The sequence below is a fragment of the Mytilus edulis genome, chromosome 6 (genome assembly GCF_963676685.1).
Source record: "Mytilus edulis chromosome 6, xbMytEdul2.2, whole genome shotgun sequence".
In the NCBI taxonomy this organism is placed as follows: domain Eukaryota; kingdom Metazoa; phylum Mollusca; class Bivalvia; order Mytilida; family Mytilidae; genus Mytilus; species Mytilus edulis.
In genome coordinates this window covers 82,130,650-82,153,689 of record NC_092349.1, presented here as the reverse complement: position 1 = coordinate 82,153,689, position 23,040 = coordinate 82,130,650, and the positions used below count along the sequence as shown (strand labels likewise).

The window sequence follows — 23,040 nt, the reverse complement described above, 5'->3', positions numbered from 1 at the left end:
TATTATTCATGAATATTCATGAATTGTTCATGAATATTCATGAATAATTCAAGGTCATGAAAGCAGGGTTGTCATGCATGTACATGATGTATAGATTTCAGAATGTCAGTTAAATTCTTATAAAAATGAGATACATTTTGTATTCAAAGTTGCCTTTTAAAATCATTGCCATTTCACATGTATAAAGTTCTAAATTTACATCATACAATCTTCTCACGATGTAAGAAAACAGAAATTTATTTGCACGTACATGTATTATAAGAACAGGAAGAAAAGCCTGGCTTGCTAACATATTTAACCGTTATTAAACAATCAACTTAAACCCCGCCACATTCTGTGTGTTTGTGTCTGTAATTAAGCACTTGTTGTTTGTTTGTTTGTTCATTCATTTTTTTTCCACATAAATTAGGCCATTAGTTTTCTCCTTCAACATGTTTATTAACATTTATGATTTTGGGCCTTTTATGTGTTTTTCTCATTGTTGAAGGCCATAATGCCGAAATGGTGACCTATAGTTTTTAATTTCTCTTTCACTTGGACTCTTGAGGAGAGTGGTCTCATTGTACAATAGTTAGATAATTGCAGGATAAACAATTTACCTGTCTATAATAAAGATCCCAAATTCAAACCATTACTTTATATATCACCAAAGCTTGAATGGCATACTGTAACCTCAGTCCTGTAATTCTCAGGCGATCTAAAAGAAAAAGATTGTAATAATATACTTTAGTTTTAAAATAAGGAGCATGAAAAATTGATAACTGTTACAACACGTTTAATAATTTCATGCATCCAAAGTGCTTTTCTGGATTTACCTTCATCAGGCATGTCAGGAACACTCATCAAAGCCAACATTTAAATCCAAAGATGTATAAGTACAAACAAATGAAGTACAGAAACTGTTACAGAGCTATATATACAAAAATAGTATGAACCTGTGTATACATGTAACATGTATCTGTGTATCATGTGTATAATCATCATGATAATGAATCATATATTTTTTAAAATAAAGAAATTACTTTTGCCACACAAGTTTGTTTATAATGCAAATTAAATAAACCCATGATACGCATGTTGCTAATGTTTGCTCGTCTTAATGTAACTTTTATGATTAAATAGAAGTGCTGAGAGCACTGCTCAAAATAGTCAGCTCCCTCCCCCAACAAAAAATATATAAAATAATCTGAAACAAACAAGTGAATCTGTGAGCTACTGATCGCTTATGCCCCTGTGAGATGATAATAAATAATTCATGAATATGCATGAACATTTCATGAACTGTTCATGAACAGATTTCATGAACAGTTCATCATATCTTCATGAACATTTGATGAGCAATTCATGAACTGAAAATCGACAGTAATGTTCATGAACTTTAATGTTCATGAACAATTCATGAACAAGAAAGGTTCATGAGCATTTAAATGTTCATGAACAACAATGATCATGAACCCTTTCTTGTTCATGAATTGTTCATGAACTTTGTTCATAAATTGTTCATGAACATTGAAGTTCATGAACACTTAAATGTTCATGAACTTTCTTGTTCATGAATTGTTCCAGTAGATTCCACTGGAATTATCACTGGTAAATCCACAAACTGATTAACTAATATAAAAATTATGTGTGATATATAAACTTCTCTTCCTTTCTGTAATTCAAAACTTGCTGTCTCTGTATTTCCAACAATAATTGCTGAATAAAGGTATTAAAATGGAGTCTGCATAAAATCTGTTTCATATCATTGCTGGCAGCTCATATTTAATCCCCTAAAAGTACAAAAATATCCACAAAGAATCAATTGTTCAAGAGGTAATGATTGTATGAAGCAATACATTCAATAGAAACAGCATTATGCATCTTAAATTGCATTGGAAGTTTAAGTTAAACTCAAATTTAGTACCCCCCCCCCCCCCCCCCCCCCTCTTTAACCCTTGAAGATGAAACTGGCGACTTAAATTATTATTAACGTTTCACCAAGTTAATTTACGATGAATATTATTCACACAATTTAATTTCTACATATCAGATTATCATATATACCCATGTACCATTTACATGTCAGATTACGATATGTCTGTTATGAATGTGACAACAATATATCAATTTATCATTCTTCATTAATTTATTGTCTGCCTAAACTTTCTGATGTTTTGCTCAGATTAAAATCCTAAATGTTTTATATTGCCTCAACAAATTGTATTTCATAATCATTATATGTTAAATCAAATACTTATCTGAAAACATCTGCGTTTGGATTCTCCATTTTTGTTATCCAGCGTAATCATATGACGTCATATTTGCAAGTGCGTTTAAGTCAAGGTGTCAATCTCGTCCCATATAATATCGGCCCGAAGTTGATTCGTCCCTGTTATGGTATTTCAGTGAACTTCTCAAAATCGGTCGACCGTTGGACTACGGAAACAGCCGATTTGCGGGGTTTGCCGGTTTGTAAAAATTTAAAATCACAAGAGTTACTTCCCCTTAATATGGGTGTTTGAGAATGTTTTGAAAATGTATTTCACTTTCATTAAAATATACGTTTTCCTTTTAAAATTTTAGTTTTGTATATAATATCTATCTTAAAATACAGCTACAACTTCTATTTCATCTTATTTTATTTTTTTATTTTGCAGGAATAAAAAAATAAAAACACCATACATTTATGATATTTCACGAATAATTAGGTAAAATGTTCTACTCTGAAAGGTCGAAACGGTATCTTTGATACTCATTTATTTTGTGTGATGTAAGTTATAAATTTTACACCTAGTGATTCATCAAAACTTCATGACCATTCATAAATACTTTTAATGAACATTTCATGAATTTTTATGAGCAGCTACACTGTGTCTAAACCACACCGGCAAAATTTGCTCGGACTCGATGGTATCTAACATCCGGCACAATGACGGAACACCAATAGACAAAAGAAAGGTAGGTTTCTCCTTATTTTTTTATTTTTTTATGATATCGAAGAATATATATACATATACAACTATTTTCTATTGTGAGATGCAATATTTTCTACAAACGTTCTATATTAACGGAGAAATAAGTCAAAATGCATGTCAAAATGACGAATTGAGTGAACCTTGCCTCGAAATTGTTTAATTTCTCGTTAAATTATTCACATTGTACGAAAAGAAAGGTACGGGAAGAATGATATTGACACGGAGATTGCAAATTTAGTTATTATGAGCATCTCCATAATTGTATCTCTGTGTATGGAACGAAAGAAATGGGTCATGTCAAAATGGAACTGGCCGGTTTCGTCAATGTATACAACCCGGTTTCGTCATAGATTTCAAAATGCATAACCCGGTTTGGTCAAATAAAAAAATCATAATCGCATTACATTATAATTGATTATGTAACTTCATCGTTCAAAAGGAGTTTTGTTGGTCATTGGAAAACAAGTTCGTTCACCGGACAACGGCTTATCATTTATATGAGTCTCAGATTCAAATAAATTACTCCCTCATGCAAAGCTCTGATTCCTTTCACGGATTTGGCTATACTTTTGGACTTTTTGGATTATAGCTCTTCATCTTTTATATAAGCTTTGGATTTCAAATATTTTGGCCACGAGCATCACTGAAGAGACATGTATTGTCGAAATGCGCATCTGGTGCAAGAAAATTGATACCGTTAATTTTATTACTATCACTGGGTCGATGCCTCTGCTGGTGGACTATTAGTCCCCGAGGGTATCACCAGCCCAGTAGCCAGTACTTCGGTACTGGCATGAAAATACGGATTTTCTTTTTGTGTTATTAAAATTTGCTGTTACAAAATGATAAAAATTATTATAAATTAAGGAATGTATCTCCCTCATGCAAAGCTCTGATTCCTTTCACGGATTTGGCTATACTTTTTGGACTTTTTGGATTATAGCTCTTCATCTTTTATATAAGCTTTGGATTTCAAATATTTTGGCCACGAGCATCACTGAAGAGACATGTATTGTCGAAATGCGCATCTGGTGCAAGAAAATTGATACCATTAATTTTATTACTATCACTGGGTCGATGCCTCTGCTGGTGGACTATTAGTCCCCGAGGGTATCACCAGCCCAGTAGCCAGTACTTCGGTACTGGCATGAAAATACGGATTTCTTTTTTTTGTGTTATTTAAATTTGCTGTTACAAAATGATAAAAATTATTATAAATTAAGGAATGTATCTCCCTCATGCAAAGCTCTGATTCCTTTCACGGATTTGGCTATACTTTTTGGACTTTTTGGATTATAGCTCTTCATCTTTTATATAAGCTTTGGATTTCAAATATTTTGGCCACGAGCATCACTGAAGAGACATGTATTGTCGAAATGCGCATCTGGTGCAAGAAAATTGATACCGTTAATTTTATTACTATCACTGGGTCGATGCCTCTGCTGGTGGACTATTAGTCCCCGAGGGTATCACCAGCCCAGTAGCCAGTACTTCGGTACTGGCATGAAAATACGGATTTTTTTTTTGTGTTATTAAAATTTGCTGTTACAAAATGATAAAAATTATTATAAATTAAGGAATGTATCTCCCTCATGCAAAGCTCTGATTCCTTTCACGGATTTGGCTATACTTTTTGGACTTTTTGGATTATAGCTCTTCATCTTTTATATAAGCTTTGGATTTCAAATATTTTGGCCACGAGCATCACTGAAGAGACATGTATTGTCGAAATGCGCATCTGGTGCAAGAAAATTGATACCGTTAATTTTATTACATGTATAAGCAAAAACTTGAATTCCTACTCTTACAGAACACAAATATTTTAATATACTTTGCATTCCGAAATTTTTAACAGCATATTGAGATTAAAGCTCTCTAAATATGCGTTTTCTATATGAGTTATGGGAAAATATGCTGAACATGTTTAAACTTGAAATTAAAGTTTACGGTCTTAAAAATCGAAACACAAAATGGATATGTGATTTTCTCGCATAAAAGGATGGACACCGTTATAAGTAATCTAATCATTCTATGTATGTAATCTTTTCTACAATCGTTAAAAATAAATCTTCTTAAGGATAAACGTTGATAATTAGACAACTGTATATGCATGCATAATCGACATAGAAAATGAATGTAGGATTACAACTACCATGCATTAAAATATTTTTTTTATCCCTTATTGTACTGAACTATACTGCTATGTACAAATTAGTATAATAGTCTCAGGTCATCGACAAAATTCAATAATAATTATTTTGTTAACATTACTAAAAAAAACGAGTCTGTACTGTCGCCGTTGTGTTATGATGATCGTACACTGACGTTGGCCAATATATTTTGACAATATATACGGACAGACGGATTCAGTTTATTTCAAAGTGGACGTAATTCGAACAACTTTTACATACCGCCGAGCGTAGCGAGTCGAACAATATTTTGAATATTTTTTGCTTTACAAAATCGTTAAATACAGGAATCAATATAGTTTTGGCAACCAAAGGTGGGGTCGGGGCGTGCAACCTATACGTCATCTAGATTCGCCACTTATCTTATAAAGTGTATACCGAAATAAAATATTGTAAGAATGTTTATTATAATAAATGCCGAATATCAAGTTCTTTTTATCGATTTCTATACATTTTTTTCAAATATATATAAAAGTTATATAGCAAAAATGATAAGGCAGACAAATATACAAATAAATCGACTTGGCCGATATTCTAATAAAACTTATTGACCTTTAATTACGAGGTTTTTTTTCATTTCTTTGCGTTTTTACACGCCCGTCCCAATTTTGACAGGACGTATTATTGTATACACCGTCCGTCCTTCCATCCGTCCGTTCCTCCATCTATCAGTCATTCGGTCCGCCCGTCTGTCCGTCTATCTATCCGTCTGTCCAGCATAAACATGTCGCACCGTAACTTCAGGACAGCTTATCTTATTTTCTTAAAATTTAACATAGTTATTTCTTATAATGGTCAAACGATCTGCAAACCTTTTATAGTGAAAATCAAAAAATCTTTTTGAGTTACAGAAAATGTAAGTGAAACAGGAATGTGGGTTTTTTTAACATGTCCCGCCATATCTCAAAAACGAAGTATTATAACGGCATTAAACTTTATACACTTCTTACTTATATAAATATTTTAAACTTCTGTTTACTTTTTGGTGATGTTTAAAATTTTGGTTTAGAGTGATTAAATTTTTTTACATTTATAATTTAGGGCCCTGTTATAGCTTGCTTTCATGCAGTTTGTGTGTTTTTCTCATTGTTTAAGGCATACGCTGACCTAAACTTGATTAATTCAACATATTTTTTGTGTCTAAAACAAAGTTGTCTCATTGTCAATGTTTATGGGATAAGTGGTTACCGTCACTTCGTCTTAATAAGACCTAGATATAAATGACGGTCATGTTTTGCAAACCAACTTTTATTCACATTGAAAATACAAAACTGTCAATATTGTTTTCGAAAGTTATCTTGAAGTTTCAATTGAATTTAAACTGTACAAAAAATGAATTTGAACTGTAAAAATAATGTGAAAAACATGCCTATGAAAATAAATGTGCCTACCAGAAACGGGGAGAAAGTTACAAATCTCACTGCTATGTTATGGATGCTTAAGTGTGAAAACTCGCTTAAGTGCGCAAGTAACACAGTATATATAGTACTAGAAAATCTGGCAGGACTGCATGCATGATTAACTTGTGCAGAACAGTATAGACTATAGTCGGTTTGGGACTGTTCGTCAATAATTGAATGCATAAATGTATTAATAATTGATAGTAAATATTGTAAACTAAGTGTATATAATATAGTATAGTAAATTAAAATTATGGCACAATCAAAACACATCCTTTTATTTTTCATCTTTACATACTACTATTATAAACAAAGAAAATATAATAATGTTACAAAATAATTAGATACCAGTGTTTGCTATTCAGTATTTATATTCCATTTAAAATTAGGTTGAAGTTAGTGAAATAAGGGAAATTCATTAGGAAAATGTGTATTATCATAATTAACTATGTCCAAAAGTGCCCGTTTAATATAGATTTTAACACGCCAAGTTTACTTTACAATAAATATATATTTAAATTCTCGAAAGACAATGTTCAGATCCGTGCCAAAGTTTCTTTTAATAAATTGTTTGTTCAAAAAAAAAACAAAAAAAACGGGTGATATATGTAGACGAAACCGGGTGATTGTGTAGTAACAACATTGACGAAACCGGTTTATTTTAATTTGACATGACCCTTTTCTTTCGTTCCATACACAGAAATACAATTATTGAGATGCTCATAATAACTAAATTTGCAATCTCCGTGTCAATATCTATCTGCCCGTACCTTTCTTTCCGTACAATGTGGACAATTTAACGAGAAATTAAACAATTTCGAGGCAAGGTTCACTCAATTCGTCATTTTGACATGCATTTTGACTTATTTCTCCGTTAATATAGAACGATTGTAGAAAATATTGCATCTCACAATAGAAAATAGTTGTATATGTATATATATTCTTCGATATCATAAAAAAAATAAAAAAATAAGGAGAAACCTACCTTTCTTTTGTCTATTGGTGTTCCGTCATTGTGCCGGATGTTAGACACCATCGAGTCCGAGCAAATTTTGCCGGTGTGGTTTGCAGGTGGAAGTTAGGTCCGCTGCTGTATGCCCTGAGGTAATCGGTGCCCTGAGGTAATCGTGGTAATGCGTCATTGATTAAATACGCACGAAAATATAGTTCTTATTTGGATAGATCTTAATACCAAATTTAAATGTGACAAAATACCAAAGATGTCAACAAACTTCCCTAATGATTTTATTATTTGTATTCACCGATCATTCATTTCGTATGTACGTGTAGGTTGGGGATGGCTGGTAAAATTATAAACTTTTTTTTTTTTATAAAAGTTCAATTAATGATCTAAAGTATTCATTCATGACAGGGTTACCTGAGGTAACCCAAACAATAACAGCAAATAAAACCTATTTAACTCAAGTTAATTCAGATCACCTTTACATATACATCACATAAACAATATAACTTCAATGAATTCCTACATTATAAATGCCGAAGTTTCTTTATTACACCATAAATGCTTATACTAGCAAAGTATCTACTAAATATTCTGTCATGAGAGGATTACCTCAGGTAACCCATGAAATAGCAACAAGTATTATCCATTCATATCAAGTTCACTTAAGTCGCCTTTTAAATATATCACACAAACAATACACATCTATGAAGTCCTACATTTGAAATAAAGAAATTGTCCGATTACAACATAAATGTTTACACTAGCAAACTATCTAAAAAGCATTCTTCATAACATGGGTACCTGAGGTAGCCCCCGACATAATTACAAATATAACCCACTTAACTGAAGTTAACTGAGGTCACCTTTACATGTGCATCACATAAACAATACAACTTTCATGAAGTCCTACATTTGAAATAAAGACGTTTGTTTATTACAATTTATGTAAACCCTAGCAAAGTATTTATGAAGAATTCATTCATTACAGGGTTACCGCAGGTAACCCAATAATAACAACAAATACAACCCATTTAACTCAAGTTAACTCAGGTATCACCTTTAAATATATTTGCATCACATAAACAATACAAATCTATGAAGTCCTACATTTTTAAATTAAGAAATTGTGTAATTAAAATATAAATGTATACACTTACAAAGTATATGCTAAGAATTCTTTCATAGCAGGGTTACCTGAGGTAACCAATACAAAAACAACAAATAAAACTTAATTAACTCAAGTTAATTCAGATCACCTTTACATATACATCACATAAACAATATAACTTCAATGAATTCCTACATTAAAAATGAAGAAGTTGGTTTATTACACCATAAATGCATATACTAGCAAAGTATCTACTAAGTATTCTGTCATGACAAGGTTACCTCAGGTAACCCATAAAATAGCAACAAGTATTATCCATTCATATCAAGTTAACTTAAGTCGCCTTTCTGATATATAACATAAACAATACACATCTATGAAGTCCTAAATTTAAATCAAAGAAATTGTTCGATTACAACATAAATGTTTACACTAGCAAACTATCTAAAAAGCATTCTTCATGTCATGGGTACCTGAGGTAACCCCAGACATAATTACAAATATAACCCACTTAACTGAAGTTAACTGAGGTCACCTTTACATGTACATCACATAAACAATACAACTTTCATGAAGTCCTACATTTGAAATAAAGAAGTTTGTTTATTACAATTAATGTAAACACTAGCAAAGTATCTACGAAGAATTCATTCATTACAGGGTTACCTGAGACAGGGTTACGTCAGGTAACGAAATAATAACAACAAATACAACCCATTTAATTCAAGTTTACTCAAGTAACATATATCTATACATTGCATAAACAATACAAATCTATGAAGTCCTACATTTAAAATTAAGAAATTGTGTAACATCAATGCATATACCAGCAAAGTATCTACGAAGTATTCTTTCATAACAGGGTTAAGGTAACCCCAAAAGTAACAGTAAATATAATTAATTCAAATAAAGTTAACTTAAGTCGCCTTTCCTAAATATCATATAAACAATCCACATCTATAAAGTTCAAATTTATAAAAAAGCAAATGGTTTATTACAACTTAAATGTATATTCTGGAAAACTATCTACAAAGTATTCTTACATGACAGGATAACCTCAGGTAACCATAACAATAACAACAAAGATAACCTTTTTATTTCAAGTTAACTCATGTCACCTTTAAATATATATAAATCAAATAAACAATACAAATCTATGAAGTCCTACATTTTTGAATTAAGAAATTGGGTAATTAAAATACAAATGTATACACAAGCAAAGTATCTACTAAGAATTCTTTCATAGCAGGGTTACCTGAGGTAACCAAAACAATAACAGCAAATACAACCTATTTAATTCAAGTTAATTCAGATCACCTTTACATATACATCACATAAACAATATAACTTCAATGAATTTCTACATTAAAAATGAAGAAGTGTGTTTATAACACCATAAATGCATATACTAACAAAGTATCTACTAAATATTCTGTTATGACAGGGTTACCTCAGGTAACCCATAAAATAGCAACAAGTATTATCCATTCATATCAAGTTAACTTAAGTCGTCTTTCCGGTATATCACATAAACAATACACATCTATGAAGTTCTACATTTGAAATAAAGAAATTGTCTGATTAAAACATAAATGTTTACACTAGCAAACTATCTAAAAAGCATTCTTCATAACATGGGTACCTGAGGTAACCCTAGACATAATTACATATATAACCCACTTAACTGAAGTTAACTGAGGTCACCTTTACAGGTGCATCACATAAACAATACAACTTTCATGAAGTTCTACATTTAAAATAAAGAAGTTTGTTTATTACAATTAATGTAAACACTAGCAAAGTGTCTACGAAGGATTCATTCATTACATGGTTACCTCAGGTAACCATACCAGTAACAACAAGGATAACCCATCTAACTCAAGTTAACTCAGGTCACCTTTAAATATATATACATCACATTAACAATACAAATCCATGAAGTCCTACATTTCAAATTAAAAAATTGTGTAATTAAAATATCAATGTATACACTAGCAAAGTATCTCCTAAGAATTCTTTCATAGCAGGGTTACCTGAGGTAACCAATACAATAACAACAAAAACAACCTATTTAACTCAAGTTATTTCAGATCACCTTTACATATACATCACATAAACAATATAACTTCAATTAATTCCTACATTAAAAATAAAGAAGTTGGTTTTTTTCACCATAAATGCATATACTAGCAAAGTATCTACTAAGTATTCGTCATGACAGGGCTACCTCAGGTAACCCATAAAATAGCAACAAGTATTATCCATTCGTATCAAGTTAACTTAAGTCGCCTTTCCGATATATCACATAAACAATACACATCTATGAAGTCCTACATTTAAAACAATGAAATTGTTCGATTACAACATAAATGTTTACACTAGGAAACCAGCTAAAAAGCATTCTTCATAACATGGGTACCTGAGGTAACCCCAGACATAATAACAAATATAACCCACTTAACTGAAGTTAACTGAGGTCACCTTTACATGTACATCACATAAACAATACAACTTTCATGAAGTCCTACATTTGAAATAAAGAAGTTTGTTTATTACAATTAATGTAAACACTAGCAAAGTATCTACGAAGAACTCATTCATTACAGGGTTACCTCAGGTAACCCAATAATAACAACAAATACAACCCATTTAACTCAAGTTAACTCAGGTAACATATATCTATACATCGCATAAACAATACAAATGTATGAAGTCCTACATTTTAAATTAAGAAATTGTGTATAATTACAACATCAAAGCAAAGTATCTACGAAGTATTCTTTCATAACAGGGTTACCTCAGGTAACCCCAAAAATAACAGTAAATATAATCAATTAAAATCAAGTTAACTTAAGTCGCCTTTCCTAAATATCATATAAACAATACACATCTATAAAGTTCAAATGTATAAAAAAGTAAATGGTTGATTACAACTTAAATGTATATTCTGGAAAACTATCTACGAAGTATTCTTACATCACAGGATAACCTCGGGTAACCATAACAATAACAACAAAGATACCATTTTATTTCAAGTTAACTCAGGCACCTTTAAATATATATGCATCAAATAAACAATACCAATCTATGAAGTCCTACATTTTTAAATTAAGAAATTGTGTAATTAAAAAACAAATGTATACACTAGCAAAGTATCTACTAATAATTTTTTTTCATAACAGGGTTACCTGAGGTAACCCAAACAATAACAGCAATTACAACCTATTTAACTCAAGTTAATTCAGGTCACCTAAACATATACATCACATAAACAATATAACTGCAACGAATTCCTACATTGAAAATGAAGAAGTTGGTTTATTTCAGCATAAATACATATACTAGCAAAGCATCTACTAAGTATTCTGTCATGACAGGGTTACATCAGGTAACCCATAAAATAGCTACAAGTATAATCCATTTATATCAAGTTAAGACAGATTACATTTTCTAAATATCACATAAACAATTTACATCTGTGAAGTCCTACATGTAAAATAAAGAAATTGTTTGATTACAACATAAATGTTTACACTAGCAAACTATCTAATAAGCATTCTTTCATAACAGGGGTACCTGAGATAACCACATATATAATTACAAATATAACCCACTTAACTGAAGTTAATTGAGATCACCTTTACATGTATATCCAATAAACAATATAACTTCAATGAAGTCCTACATTCAAAATGAATAAGTTGGTTTATTACAATTAATGTAAAGACTAGCAAAGTATCTACGAAGTTTCATTCATGACAGGGTTACCTCAGGTAACCCCAATTATAACACCAAATACAACCCATTTAACTCAAGTGAACTCAGGTAACATTTACATATAATCGCATAAACAATACAAATCTATGAAGTCCTACAATTTAAATTAAGAAATTGTGTAATTACAGCATAATGCATATACCAGCAAAGTATCTACGAAGTATTCTTTCATAACAGGATTACCTCAGGTAACCCCAAAAATAACAACAAATATAATCGATTCAAATCAAATTAACATAAGGTTGCAGTCTTGTTATTGACTGCTCCATAGGCTTACATGCAAAACAGCTGATCTTCATGTTCATATCATGTATGTACCAAAGTGAAATTGTGATTTAATTGAAAAAAAGGGGGTCTTGCCACGAAGAATAAAAAGTTACGCAATCCTGAAGTCAACTCATTTTTTTCTACTTTCTGTTTGCTATTTTTACTATACCTCACCACTTCAAGTAAATATGATATCCTTCCACTTTCCTGGAATGATATCCCCAAAAGATGCAAGATTTTTTAAAAAGTCTATATTTATGTTTCCATTCACCATAAACCTATAAACAAACAGAAAAAAATGAGTTCAGAAAAAAATTCAGTCTACCAAATTATCTGTAAATCTCATTCTAGTCTATCTTTATGAATAACCTGACAATGCCCAGTTGTAGAGTGGTTCCCTGGGGTAACATGACCATGCACAGTAGTACAATGATTCCCTTAAGTTACCTACCATGTACAGTAGTACAATGGTTCCCTGAAGTAACCTGACCATGCACGTTAGTGCAATGGTTCCCTGAGGTAACCCGACCATGCACAGTAGTTCAATGGTTCCCTGAGGTAACCTCACAATACACAGCAGTACAATGGTTCCCTGAGGTACCATGACCATGCACAGAAGAACAATGATTTCCTGAGGAGACTTGACCATGCACAATAGTACAATGGTTCCCTGCAGAGTAGTACAATGGTTTCCTGAGGTTACCTGACCATGCCCATTTGTACAGTGGTTCCCTGAGATAACATGACCATGCACAGTAGTACAATGGTTCCCTGAGGTAACCTGACAATGCACAGTAGAACAATGATATCCTGAGTAAACCTACCATGCACAGTAGTACAATGGCTACCTGAGGTAACCTGACCATGCACAGTGGTACCATGGTTCCCTAAGGTAACATGGCCATGCACAAAGTACAATGGTTCCCTGAGGTAACCTGACTGTGCACAGTAGTACAACGGTTCCCTGAGGTAACCTGACCATGCACAAAGTACAATGGTTCCCTGAAGTAACCTGACCATGTACAGTAGTACAATGGTTCCCTGAGGTAACCTGACCATGTACAGTTGTACAGTGGTTCCCTGAGTAACCTAACAATGCACAATATTACAATGATTTCCTGAGGTAACCTGATCATGCACAATATTACAATGATTCCCTGATTAAACCTAACATGCACAGTAGTACAATGGTTCCCTGAGGAAACCTGACAATGCACAGTAGTACAATGATTCCCTGAGGTAACATGACAATGCACAGTAGTACAATGGTTCCCTGAGGTAAAATAACCATGCACAGTAGTGCAATGGTATCCTGAGGAAAACTGACAATGCAGAGTAGTACAATGATTCCCTGAGGTAACTTACCATGCACAGGTGTACAATGGTTCCCCGAGGTAACCTGACCATGTACAGTAGTACAATGGTTCCCTGAGGTAACCTGACTATGCACAGTAGTACAATGGTTCCCTGAGGTGAACTCGCAATACTCAACAGTACAATGGTTCCCTGAGGTACCATTACCATGTACAGTAGAAGAATGATTCCCTGAGGAGACTTGACCATGCACAATAGTACAAAGGTTCCCTGTACAGTAGTACAATGGTTCCCTGAGGTAAACTCTCAATACTCAACAGTACAATGGTTCCCTGAGGTAACCTGATCATGCACAATATTACAATGATTCCCTGATTAAACCTACCATGCACAGTATTGCAATGGTTTCCTGAGGTAACCTGAACATGCACAGTAGTACAATGGTTTCCTGAGGAATCCTGACAATGCCCAGTTGTACAGTGGTTCCCTAGGGGTAACATGACCATGCACAGTTGTACAATGATTACCTGAGGTTACCTACCATGCGCAGTAGTACAATGATTCCCTGAAGTAACCTGACCATGCACAGTAGTGCAATGGTTCCCTGAGGTAACCTGACAATGCACATTAGTTCAATGGTTCCCTGAGTAACCTCACAATACACAGCAGTACAATGGTTCCCTGAGGTACCATGACCATGCACAGTAGAACAATGATTTCCTGAGGAGACTTGACCATGCACAATAGTACAATGGTTCCCTGCAGAGTAGTACAATGGTTCCCTGAGGTTACCTGACTATGCCCATTTGTACAGTGGTTCCCTGAGATAACATGACCATGCACATTAGTACAATGGTTCTCTGAGGTAACCTGACAAAGCACAGTAGAACAATGATATCCTAAGTAAACCTTCCATGCACAGTAGTACAATGGTTACCGGAGGTAACCTGACCATACACAGTGGTACCATGGTTCCTTAAGGTTACATGGTCATGCACAAAGTACAATGGTTCCCTGAGGTAACCTGACTATGCACAGTAGTACAATGGTTCCCTGAGGTAACCTGACAATGCACAGTAGTACAATGGTTTACTGAGGAAACCTGACCATGCACAAAGAACAATGATTCCCTGAGGTAACCTGACCATGCACAGTAGTACAGTGGTTCCCTGAGGTAACCTGACCATGCACAGTAGTACAATGGTTCCCTGAAGTAACCTGACCATGCACAGTAGTATAATGGTTCCCTGAGGAAACCTACCATGCACAATAGTGCAATGGTTCCCTGAGGTAACCTGACCATGCACAGTAGTACAATGGATCCCTGAGGTAACCTGACCATGCACAGTAGTACAATGGTTCCCTGAAGTAACCCAACCATGCACAGTAGTACCATGGTTCCCTGAGGTAACCTCACCATGCACAGTAGTACAATGGTTCCCTGAGGTAACCTGGTCATGTATAGTAATTTACATATGACCTGAGGTAACCTTGTCATTTACAGTAATTTACAGATCACCTGAGCTAACCTGGTCATGTACAGTGATTTACAGATGACCTGAGGTAGCCTTCCGTGAAAAAAAGAACATAGATATAATCTGGACTAAGCTGACGAAGGGAGTTATGAACATTAATTTGTGGTAACCTGGGGTTTCCAGAAAATAAGAGTTTTGCAAAGTTTATCTGTGGTAACATGCAGCTGGTACAATGACCATGAAGTTGTGACCTTAGGTAACCTCACCATATTCTAACATACAGAGGTATTCTGAGGTTACATATTCATATACAGTAGTTAAGAGATGACATTAGTTAACATGTGCACTTGGCCATGTATAGAAATGCAGAAGTGCCCTGAGGAAAACTAAAAAAATAGTGTTTTGTAAAGTTTATACAAACTGTGGTAATACGAGTATGTGCAGTAATACAGAGTAACCTCACCAAGCAGCAATACAGAGGTGATATTAGGTAACCTCACAATGTTCAATCATAAAGAGGTGACCTGAGGTAACCTCACCATGTGAGCAATCACAGATATGATCTGAGATACAGGCAAGACACAGTTATTTAGAGATGAACTAAGGTTATCTGACCATGTACAAAAGTACACTGGAGATGTGAGGTTTTTTCTTGAAAATATCCAACATCTGTACAAATAAGATTAATTAAGACAATTAACATTTTAAAAAAGCAGTTATATACTATATAACCTGTGCTTGTTACTACGTTACTTTCAAAGTAATGTCAAATGAAAAAAATATAGATTACTGTTCGTACTGTAATGTTTCTCTTTTTTAATACTGGTGAATAAAATCCTTACAGTGTGTACTGGCTGGTCATCATCGCGTATGATGCGGTTTTGATACGCATACACAGCTAATGAATAGTATGCATGAATATAGATAAGATCAGCACGTGAAGTCATAGACTGAAAGTTGTAGATTTGTAGATGCCGTTTATAGAATACAAAATTAGATCACAAACATAGTTATTAAAATTGAGAAAGGAAATGGTGAATATGTCAAAGCGACAACCATCCGACCATAGAGCAGACAACAGCCGAAGGCAACAAATGGGTTTCCAATGTAGCGAGAATTCCCGCACCCGTAGGTGTCCTTCAGCTGGCCCCTAAAAATATGCATAATAGTACAGTGATAATGGACGTCAAACAAACTCCGAATTATACACAAGATACTAAAATTAAAAATCATACAAGACTAACAAAGGCCAGAGGCTCCTGACTTGGGACAGGCGCAAAATTGCGGCGGGGTTACATATGTTAATGAGATCTCAACCCTCCCCCTATACCTCTAGCCAATGTAGAAAAGTAAAAGCATAACAATACGCTCATTAAAATTCAGTTCAAGAGAAGTCCGAGTCCGATGTCAAAAGATGTAACAAAAGAAAATAAATAAAATGACAATAATACATAAATAACAACAGACTACTAGCAGTTAACTGACATGCCAGCTCCAGACCTCAATTAAATTGATTGAAAGATTATGTGTTCATCATATGAATATCAGGCACAATCCCTCCCGTTAGGGGTTTAGTATCATACTATCATAAAATATATGAGAAGAACATAACCCGTGTCATGCCAACAACTGTTTTTTAGAAATAACTGTGTTTAGTTCCGGTGCAAAGACCCTATCAGAGAATCAATATTAAAGCCAAAATATGCAATCTTTGATGACCTGACAACAGTATCGTAACTATATCCCTTTTTAATAAGTCTATTTAAAGGTTTTGTTAGTTTCTGAGAAGAATACTTACATTTTTGTGCTTTACAAAAAAAATTTCCATAAAAATTGGATGTGAAATACCTGAACGTATAAGATGTCTGCATGTTGAGTTATATTTACGAATTATTTCCTTATACCGGTGATAAAATTTAGTAAATGTTTTGACCAGTTTGTAATATCGAAAACCCTGGTGTAATAATTTTTCAGTAATACATAAATTTCTCTCGCTAAAATGTAATACGTTGTTACATACACGAGCGCATCGTACAAGTTGAGATACATAAACACCATAAGATGGTGACAAGGGTACGTCACCATCTAAAAACGGATAATTAACAATAGGAAATAAAAAATCATCTCTTTTATCATAAATTTTTGTATTCAGCTTCCCGTTTATGATATAGATATAGATATCAAGATCGAGGAATGGGTAGTGGTCATTGTTAGCATTACATGTGTAGTTTTATTTAAAGTAAGTTCTACAGTATAAATTTCTTTAGTATACATACGGAAGTCGTCATTATTGAGAGCCAATATATCATCCAAATATCTAAAAGTATTGTTAAATTGTGGATTTTTTTTAAAAGTTTGTTTCTAATTGTTTGAGAAACAAATAATTTGTTTTTGACCCTGAGGAAACAAAAATGTTTGTTTCACCCTCAGCTGCCACTATATGTAATGCTAAAATTGAAATGAAAGAAAAAAATGTTTTCGACTGGTCTCCAAAAAATATTGTCTTTTGCCGAAGGAAAAAAATCCATAGCTCCCCCCCCCCCCCTCCCCGGAAAATCAAATGTTTGCTGCCTTAGGCATGTGTGGATAACTTTTATTCTTTAATAGTTAGTTTAAATAATTGTATACATTTATTTACATAAATCTTTATGAAACCAGTTTTTGACAACTATTATTATAAAAGTTTAAATCGCCATTCAAAAAGGGTTTTCGTTTTAATTATTTTAAGTCATTTACGTTTCCCTAAATAAATATCTGTTCACGTTGCAAAGATCACAAATTAACCAAATATCTGGGTTTTTTTCGTGAATTATTTGTCGTAACTTATTGTCAAAAGTTGTATGTGTTCCTGTTTTCTCCTATTTTTCGCACATATACTGTCAGTCGAAATAGAAAGTACAATGATGTATTTTTAGTTTATTCTATTTTTAGATCATGTTATTACTACGCATAATGGGCACTATTGCCACGATTACCTGAGGGCACCGATTACCTCAGGGCATACAGCAGCGGACCTAACTGCCACCTGCGTGTGGTTTAGACACAGTGAGCTAGTGATTCATCAAAACTTCATGAACATTCATAAATACTTTTAATGAACATTTCATGAATTTTTATGAGCAGCTAGTGATTCATCAAAACTTCATGAACATTCATAAAATACTTTTAATGAACAGTTCATGAATTAAATTCATGAACCTTCATTTATGAATTATTTATGAATTTTCATGTACCATTCATGAACATTCACGAACCATTCATGATAGTTCATGAAGTCATGAATTTCTTCTCGCCGGGGTGATACCCCCATAAACTTTAAGAATTTTAAGGTACACAGGAAGTTGTTGAATGATGTATATGAAAAAGCATCACAAGGTATTGCTGATTCATATAAACCCTGAAAGCAAATTTTAGAAATCCTTGTTATTTTCCTGAGAAAGATGGACGAAAAAAATTCATGGAACAGACAGACAGACTGACTTTAATATAGTCAGTCTGTCTAGATATAGATGTATAGGAAGATGTGGTACAAAATGTATGAGTGCCAATGAGACAACTCTCATTGGCGAATTCAAGGGGGGGGTGTCTGTTCCAGGGGTTGGAACCCCCCGTTTTTTTGGCCGATCAATGCATTTGAATGGGGACATACAGTTGGAACCCCCCCATTTTTAAAATGGCTGGATCCGTCCCCGACTCTCTATCCAAAAATCTGGCTGTTTTAAAGATGTATAGATAGAAATAGAAACAGTATACATTTGCAATTGTACCCACACTTTTTAAAAGATTAAAAGTTTTGGTATATAAAAAGATAAAATCCTGACAACTAGAATAAGTAAATCTAAAATAAATAAAAATCATGAGCATAAGGGAGCTTATGTTACAATATCAGCTAAGTGTCATGAAAAACACTTGTACATGTATGTGTTATTTTTTGTATCATCAGTAGATTGAGGTAGACTTACATTCACAGCAATAAGAATATGAGACCCTCCCTCTCATCTATCGGTTTGACCGTTTCTAAACAGCTGTTTAGTTTAAAAAATGATGATTTGCATACTTTCATGCTTGCACACAGTTGTCTGTTGTAACAGAATACACAGCTTTATTACAAGTGGGGCTTTTTTCTGCCTCTTGGTCATGTGGTTTCACAAATAAAATTTTACAAATACCATTATAGTTCGATTCTGTTTACTGGGGATTTAGCTTTGAGTAATGGATTTAATTCCAACCAACACTGAACAGGGACACAGTTCAGATATTTGCATTTTTTGATGTCATACATGTACTCTATTTTTTAGAGGGAAAATGCATGCAGTGACTATTCAATTTTAATACTGATAATAATTATTATATATATATATATATATAAAAAAATAATATGTCAAAGTAGGCAGTCGTGATGAGCAAACTACATATTAACAAGCCTCAGATTATTGCTTCTTTTAGTCTTTCCTAATTAGGCCAAAAAAATATATGTCTGTTTACGGTTACCTGACCTACCCTATTTTTGAGCACCGATCCTTTAAATAGTCATTTTATTTCCGTCGTAAAGTGAAAAATAAACTGAACTAGAGTCAAAAGTGCATTTACATTTTTTGTAGCGTTGCCAATAATATAAGTCAATTGCCTGATACATCCTAATGTTCACAATCATAAATATAGCAGCTGTTTTAAGGAAATTTCGCAACTCGTGTGATGAAATAAACACTTCGCCACCATTTTTTCCAACCAATAACAAAGGGAAATATAAAGAAAAAAATTATATTAGCCTTTCAAGACGTCATAATTATTTGGACTAGCACATTGGCGGATCCAAGGGTTGGAACCCCCCTTTGTCCTGGGTTGGCCGGGAACCTGTCCTTTATAAAATGGCTGGATCCGCCCCTGTGGCATCATGAAATTGAAATACATGTATGTTAATGCATATTATTATTAAAAAGGCGATAAGAGGCACAGGCACATGTTTTTTATTTTATTTCTTCATTTTCCTAAATTATCTGACACAAGATGAGCGTTCATAATTTGTGTGGACCGACCATAGGATTAACAAACACCTGTGAAGAAGAACCCCTGTGATAGATACTGGCTATGGTTGAAATTAAATATTGCAACACGTGGTTATATCTGATCTATCCGATGCACAAGCCAGTCATGCCGTCTGCATAATTTTAGTATATGTCTAGATTATAATACCTGAAAGCGATAAATTACACCATGATTATCCTTTTAAATCATGTTTTGCCCTGAAAATGGATCATATTGAATAAATTTTCCATTTGTTCTCATCAGTTTCTTCAACCAGGTCGTTTTAATCTCAACTGACAAGTGCACGGCTGCTTTAATTATCTTCAATTAACAGACTTGCAAACTACAAGCTTCACGACTACATTGAATTTCCAAATAAGGTAAAAAGTGGGCGGAGCTTAAACTCCGCTTGCGATCTTTCTTTTGATAAATACAGCTTTCACTCAAATTATTTCCATTATTTGGTGTGAAAATACATTTTAATATGAAAAAAGACACCATATGAGATATAGTTCACCATTTATGCGATACGCGTAGCTTACCTATTGCTACATTTAGTACTGTGTCTGCAACGTCAAAAGTCGCCCGCCATTAAACATTTTGATCCAGATAGGGGAAATAACTCCTGCACTATTTTTTATTCGGTTTTGCGGGAAAATCATATTAATGTCGCTGCGTAAAACATCATCCTGGTGGTTACCTTGATCTTTTATACTAGTGCAACCAATTAAAAGCTCATATTATATAAAACCTCATCCTGGTGGTTACCTTTATCTATTATACTAAGTACATCCAATAAAAAGCTCATATTATGTAAAACATCATCCTGGTGGTTACCTTGATCTTTTATACAAGTGCATCCAATAAAAAGCTCATATTATATAAAACCTCATCCTGGTGGTTACCCTGATCTATTATACTAAGTACATCCAATAAAAAGCTCGTAATATGTTAAACATCATCCTGGTGGTTACCTTGATCTATTGTACTAGTGCAACCAATAAAAAGCTCATATTATATAAAACCTCATCCTGGTGGTTACCCTGATCTATTATACTAAGTACATCCAATAAAAAGCTCGTATTATGTAAAACATCATCCTGGTGGTCACCTTGATCTTTTATATTAGTGCAACCAATAAAATGCTCATATTATATAAAAACTCATCCTGGTGGTTACCTTTATCTATTATACTAAGTACATCCAATAAAAAGCTCGTATTCTATAAAACCTCATCCTGGTGGTTACCTTGTTCTATTATACTAGTACAACCAATAAAAAGCTCATATTATGTAAAACATAATCCTGGTGGTTACCCTGATCTATTATACTAAGTACATCCAATAAAAAGCTCATATTATGTAAAACATCATCCTGGTGGTTACCTTGATCTTTTATACAAGTGCATCCAATAAAAAGCTCATATTATATAAAACCTCATCCTGGTGGTTACCCTGATCTATTAAACTAAGTACATCTAATAAAAAGCTTGTATTATGTAAAACATCCTCCTGGTGGTTACCTTTATCTATTATACTAAGTACAACCAATAAAGAAGCTCATATTATATAAAACCTCATTCTGGTGGTTACCTTGTTCTATTATACTAAGTACATCCAATAAAAAACTCATATTATGTAAAACCTCATCCTGGTGGTTACCTTGATCTTTTATACTAGTGCATCCAATAAAAAGCTCATATTATATAAAACCTCATCCTGGTGGTTACCCTGATCTATTATACTAATTACATCCAATAAAAAGCTCGTAGTATGTAAAACATCATCCTGGTGGTTACCTTGATCTTTTATACTAGTGCAACCAATAAAAAGCTCATATTATATAAAAACTCATCCTGGTGGTTACCTTGTTCTATTATACTAAGTACATCCAATAAAAAGCTCATATTATGTAAAACCTCATCCTGGTGGTTACCTTGTTCTATTATACTAAGTACAACCAATAAAAAAGCTCATATTATATAAAACCTCATCCTGGTGGTTACCTTGTTCTATTATACTAAGTACATCCAATAAAAAGCTCGTATTATGTAAAACATCATCCTCGTGGTTACCCTGATCTATTGTACTTGTGCTACCAATAAAAAGCTCATATTATGTAAAACCTCATCCTGGTGGTTACCTTGATCTATTATACTAAGTACAACCAAAAAAAAAGCTCATATTATATAAAACCTCATCCTGGTGGTTACCTTGATCTATAATACTAAGTACAACCAATAAAGAAGCTCATATTATATAAAACCTCATCCTGGTGGTTACCTTGATCTATTATACTAAGTACAAGCAATAAAAAGCTCATATTACATAAACCTCATCCTGGTGGTTACCTTTATCAATTATACTAAGTACAACCAATAAAGAAGCTCGTATTATATAAAACCTCATCCTGGTGGTTACCTTGTTCTATTATACTAAGTACATCCAATAAAAAGCTCGTGTCATGTAAAACATCATCCTGGTGGTTACCCTGATCTATTGTACTAGTGCAACCAATAAAAAGCTCATATTATGTAAAACCTCATCCTGGTGGTTACCTTGATC

At 33.4% G+C, this 23,040-nt stretch overlaps 1 long non-coding RNA gene across 3 annotated transcripts in view; it reads right to left on the bottom strand.

Annotated features, from left to right (window-relative positions):
• The window catches only part of LOC139528651 (uncharacterized), a 41,489-nt gene extending 20,403 nt beyond the window's left edge, over window positions 1–21,086 (bottom strand). Inside the window, exons 1-2 of one of the 3 annotated variants that reach the window (XR_011665654.1) lie at window positions 21,019–21,086; window positions 600–697 (exon numbers count right to left, since the gene is read on the bottom strand). This is a non-coding gene — a long non-coding RNA (uncharacterized lncRNA). Of the gene's footprint in view, window positions 1–599; window positions 698–19,951; window positions 20,188–20,644; window positions 20,804–21,018 lie in introns of those variants that run through there. The other 2 variants (XR_011665655.1, XR_011665656.1) reach the window with 2 other exon arrangements.
• Window positions 21,087–23,040: the final 1,954 nt, after the last annotated feature.